Genomic DNA, 6000 nt, shown 5'->3' with positions numbered 1-6000 from the left:
CCAGGAGAAGTAAGCGGATCCACCGTCGACTCAATATCTTGGCCTTCACCATCATCACCTTTCAATTCTTCTTCAGTTCTCGAGAACTCGGAACCGGAACCAGAAGAGTCGGTAGTATTAGGTTGGACCGAGGGATCCCTTCGGGCAGTTGACTCCAGCTCGCGGTCCTTAGCGATTTCGGCATCAAAATCAGTGATGCCCGTTTTGGCCTCTTCCAAGGTTTTTCTCCTCATGCTATACATGAAATACATTTTTTCAACAATGAGGTAATCTGCTCAATACTGAAGTTTTTCCTTAAGACGGTTAACCTCGGTCGAAAGTTGATCTCGCTCAGATCTAGCGGCCTGGAGGCTGACATCAAGGTTACGAACAGTAGAGTTAAAAACTCTATTGTGCTCCATGACTCTATTATGCCTCTCTTCTAACTGGACATACTTCTCCTTAGTAGCAGCAACTTCTTCAGTTTTGGAGTTCAAGGCCGCCTCCAAGTTATTCAATCTTTCAGTAGAGGCAGCCTCGCGATCGGATGCAACAAGAATGACATTGTGAACCTCAACCCACTTTTCCCTAGTTTTTTCAAATTGTATCCTCAGTAGAATGTCCTCTTGGCCAAGGGTCACTACACCTTTCTCCCTTTGCTCCAACTGAGCCTCCAACTCAACGTCCTCAGCAGCTCATGCTTCTAATTCCGGGAGACGGGCAGTAATTTGATCTCGCTCGGCCAACAGTTGATCCTGCTCGGAGGTGAGTTCCTCCTTATCAAGAATCAACCTTTGAAGGACCTCGAAAGCAAGGAAGTTTTCCTGTCAAAAACAGAAATACAAGCTAAAGACCATGTCATAACAAAGATAGATGAAACAACAGAGAAAACAAAGGTTGTGCATCGCATTGTTAAACAAACACTCTCCCGAGAGAGTTTGTATCTTATTCCTATATTGTCTGAAGTCAGGGGCTTCAAATAATTAACAAGTTCCACCAGTCGGGACAACATATGGTATATGGTAGAAACCGAGAGGGTGACACTCCTCCTACTCTGTGGATCTTCGGAGGGGGCAGAATAATTATGCCCCAAATTCGCATGAACTAGGACTGGGGAAGAGGGACATTCTCCTCTCGGACAACTGCGACCGGTGGAGATGATGTAGCAGTATTGCTGGTGGCGAAGGCAAGGTCAGAGAAGAAGGAGATGAAGTTGATAACGTTGTAGGTTGAGAAGCATATGCGGCAAATGCAATACTAGTTGATGGTTGCTCATCAACTGAAGATAGAAGAGACCCGGTACCCAGCCTCATGGTACCGGGCACGACGACAAGGGCTCGGAAGCGAGAGTTAGCATGTTCCACCATATCATATTCCCTCCAGAGCGTCGGGGCGTTGTCTTCGGTTGGAAAAACTAACTTAATAAATTGAGCATTATGTTGACCTAATGAAGCTCGTCGTCTTCTATGTAGAGAAGCCCCATCATCACTAGCTTCTCCATTATCATCGATCACCACAATATCTGTGGTTTGCTTGGTCGAGGTACTCTTCGCTTTTTTATTTTCCCCCCGGTCGACGAAGAATGTCGCCTTTTTGGTTGCTTTTTCTCTGGTCGGGGATTCCGAGAGGAAGCACTTGCATAAGAAACAGGTCCGACGACACCCGTTCAAGCAAAGGCTATAAGGCCCCGTGAAATTTTCCTAAAAACCGGAGTTCCATTTGGACTTTTTGGATTGAACAGTGCACTGGGGAGTTGAAGGAAAATATTTGGCAGAAATAGGCATTTTTGCGGCCCATTATGCGGCCGCAGAATTACTCTGCGAACCGCATAATAGTCGCAGAGTGAGATAGTCTTTTGGATCATTTTTTATGTCATTTTCGCGGCCCATTATATGACCGCAAAACATTTCGCGGGCCTCACTTTTGTTGCACAATGAGCCTTGAAGTTTTGTGGAGGGAGGTTCCGCGGCACATTATGTGACCGCAGAACAGGTATGCGGGCTGCATAGTGACCGCAAACCCATGCAGCTTTTTTCTTGTTTTTGGAACCAAATTGTGCGGCCGATATGCGGACCGCATATCCATTCCGTGGTCGCATATGCGATCGCATATCATGTTTCGGGGCTTCATTTTTGGGATTTTTATAACCCGACCCTACTTCATTATATATACGCAAAGGACTATATTTGGAGCAAAAATCTGATACTTTTAGAGTGAGAAATAGTGCTTAGTGTGGGGGAGTAACCTTCAACCTATTATCCATCAATTCATGCTTAATCATTGAGGATTAACAAAGAAAGCCTTCATCCTAAAGGTAAGAATCTATGTCCTAGCTCTCAATTTCGAAAATTTACAAAAATGGGATAACTAGAAAGACAATTATTGGGTGTGGGGGTTGTTATCTTGCATGCATGTATTCTTGAAGTATGTGGGAAGGTTGTGAGCTAAAAATGGTAGAGAATGGGTTGGGGAATGATGAAATCTTTCATAAAAGGGTCTTAAAGATATTAATGCACACCTAGTGTTTGATGATGTGCTCAAATGAGCTAGAATCATGACCATCTTCCTAATTTTGATCCAACTTGTTATATTTCTTAAATAGATCGAAGTGCTAAAAATTTCGGAATGTTTTAGAGTTTAAAAGAAGCTCAATTGAGGTATGTTGGCTAAACTCCCTTCTTCTTAGAATCGAATCACACGGTGTTCATGTAATTGGTGTAAGTCCCTGATCATTATTGAATTGGCTATTCCTAATGTGTTTGTGTTGAAGGATGTATGTTCAATATTTATTCTAAATGCTTCATCATGCCGTCTTTCCATTTGAGGATGTGTTCAAAATGGGGAATATGTGTTAAAAATGTTAAGACTTCAAGTCAAGGTCGAAATAAAGGTTGTTATGCCAAATTATATGAAAAGCTTCTATATGCCTAAGATTCCCAAACTGATCATTTGTGAATTTAATATCTTGAATAGAAAGCCTTACTGTTGTTGATAATGATAATGATGTTTGAATGTGGAAAAGAGAACTGGAATTATGAAATACGGCCAAGTGCCAAGAATGACTTTATAATTGTGGCCACTAGTACCAATGAATCGAAAGGATATGAAAGAAGTATTATGTGAGATGATTGACTGAAAAAGGTAATGTCTTGGGTGAGACGGCCTAGCCGATCGGGTCGTGATTGGACGCCATGCCGCATACATGGTGGTGACTGTGCTGGAAATAATAAATGAAATTGTGGTTATGGTTGATGTCTCAAATGAGACGACCTAGACGATCGGGTCATGATCAGACTCCGTGTAAGAATACGCTGGTATTATGAGTTATGGTATGTCGGCACTAAAGATCACCCACCCTGATAAGATAAAAATTGGCTTGAAACCTTACGTGATCCTTAACTTGATGTTTTAGTATTATTTGAAGCTCTTATTGAATTCTTGACCGTTCTCCCTTGTATTACTATTCATTCTATGGAGATGGTATTTAGTTTTACATACTAGTATTATTCGAAGGTTCTAACGTCCCTTTTGCCAGGGGCGCTACATCTTTAAATGGATGCAGGTGGTTCCATAGCAAGTAGTGTTGATCAACGATAGTGATACATCCTCTCCCCAGCAGACTTGGTGAGCCCCACTTCATCCCGGGGTCACATATTGTATCTTTTGTTTATATCATTATCACATTCCGAGGTATAGCCGGGGCCTTGTTGCTGGCACTATCATAACATTCTTTTGTATCTTTTAGAGGCTTCGTAGACACTATGTGGGTTGTACATGGGTGCTAGAAAAGTCAAACAAGTTATGTTGTGTTTTGATCACTTGTTCCACTCAAACTATAAGAATATGTGTATTTTGAGACTAAACAGTGAAGTAACTAATGAAACGATTTAGTATTGTATATATGAACTTCATACTGTCTAATTAATGAAATCATATCTTCTCTTGACCATGGGTGAGTTGGGTAGAAAGTATCTAACATGCTTTCTCGACCGGCGCTCAACCGAGTGAACCCGATCACGCTTCCCGAGGTTGGGGCTTGACAAAGGCCTCCTGCAACAACCTTGCTACGTATGAGGTATCAGCCAAAATGTTCTTCTCGGGGACAGAAACAGAGCCCTGCGGTAGACCTAAATTCAACAGATAAAGAAGTTAACCAAAAAGTCTTTCACGAAAGAAAAACAATAATAATGTTAGTTCGAAAATCAGCTTACCATAATTTTTGGCCTTCCACCCGCATTTGAGGGCCAGTTCTTTCCATCGGTAGGTCTCGGGCATAGTAATATCCGGAATCTTCTGGACTCACTGTTCCAAGTGTCACGATCAAAAATCTAACTAGCTGTGATGGCACCTAACCTCACCCGCTAGGTAAGCCAAATAAAAATCCGATTCAATTAATATTTAACTCTAATACACTCCCCAAGGACTGATAGTACAAATCATAAGCTTCTAAGATTAGAATTTACAAAGCTGGTGTGAAATAAAATACGTCATCTGTCTGAAGTATACATGAGCAGATTAAAAATTTTAAAGCTACCATGAACAAGAGGCAGCAATGACTAGAACACAGGTACATCTTCAGATCTAGCTCTAGCCTCTAGCCGTACGCAGCTACATCAACATCAGAAATCTTCACGCAAGATGCATAAGTATAGTATGAATACAACCGACCCCATGTACTCAATAAGTAATAAGACTAACCTTTGAGTTGAAAGTAGTGACGAGCTCAACAGGTACAGTCTAGTATAAAAATAACAATACAGAAATATAGGCATGCTTTCAAGTTCAACAGTTAAATTCAGTACAAGTAAAATAGATCGATTCTGAATTATATGAGGAATATGACATCTCTATATCTACATTCCAATGTACATGATGTATGTGATGCACCTTAGTGGAGACCTCATGTACTCAAAATCTCAAAATACTCAATCACTCAGTACTGTATATGGCCAATCTAGCCCAGGGAAGATCCATCCCAAATATATATAAATAATAACTGACATTCAGTCACTCAATATTGTACAGGGCCAATCCAGCTCAGGGGAAGATCCATCCCCAAATATAAATGATTCAGACAAGATGCATGTGCAGGAAAGATCCATCCCTCAATATAAATGATTCGGGCAAGATCCATGCCCAAGGGAAGATCCATCCCCAAATATAAATGATTCAGACAAGATCCATGTCTAGGGAAGATCCATCCCTCAATATAAATGATTCTGGCAAGATCCATGCCCAGAGGAAGATCCATCCCCAAATATAAATGGTTCGGGCAAGATCCATACCTAGGGGAAGATCCATCCCCAAATATAAATGATTCGGACAAGATTCATGTCCAGGGAAGATATCCCTTAATATAAAATCAACCGCGCTCACTGTGGGGGGTGCAGACTCCGGAGGGGTTCCTTCAACCCAAGCTCTATAATAGCAAGATCCAGGCATAAATAAATAAAACATGTTGCGGCGTGCAGCCCAATCCCATAAATATCACTCAAAATCTCAAGTCTCTCGGGCTCTCAATGACATGAAAATCAATGTGACATGATGATATGATGTATTAATGAATGACAACAAAGACTGAGATATGATATGTAAATGATAGATATGACTGAGTACAAAATTACAATTCAAACAAGTAATTCAATAGCAATAAGACCTCTGTGGATCCCAAAATATCGGCACATAGCCTAAACATGATCTTTAACATGAGTCTCAGCTCAATTCCCTCTAACACGTGGAGGATATGTGGATAATAACATGATTATTTGATTATGCAACTCCACGGAATCTATTAAGTCACAATTTCAATGATGCACGCCCACACGCGTCGTCACAAGCATGTGCATCACCTCCATACAATTCACATAATACGTAATTCAGGGATTTATACCCTCAGACCCAAGTTTAGAAGTGTTAATTACTTCAAACAGTGTAATTCTTTATTATAATATGCCTTTGCCGTACGAATCGGTCTCTGAACGCCTCGAATATAGTCACAATTAATTTTATACAGTCAACACA

Source organism: Nicotiana tomentosiformis, chromosome 9 (assembly GCF_000390325.3).
Source record: "Nicotiana tomentosiformis chromosome 9, ASM39032v3, whole genome shotgun sequence".
Taxonomy (NCBI): Eukaryota; Viridiplantae; Streptophyta; class Magnoliopsida; order Solanales; family Solanaceae; genus Nicotiana; species Nicotiana tomentosiformis.
The sequence above is the reverse complement of the archived record's forward strand: the minus strand, read 5'-3'. Positions refer to the sequence as shown.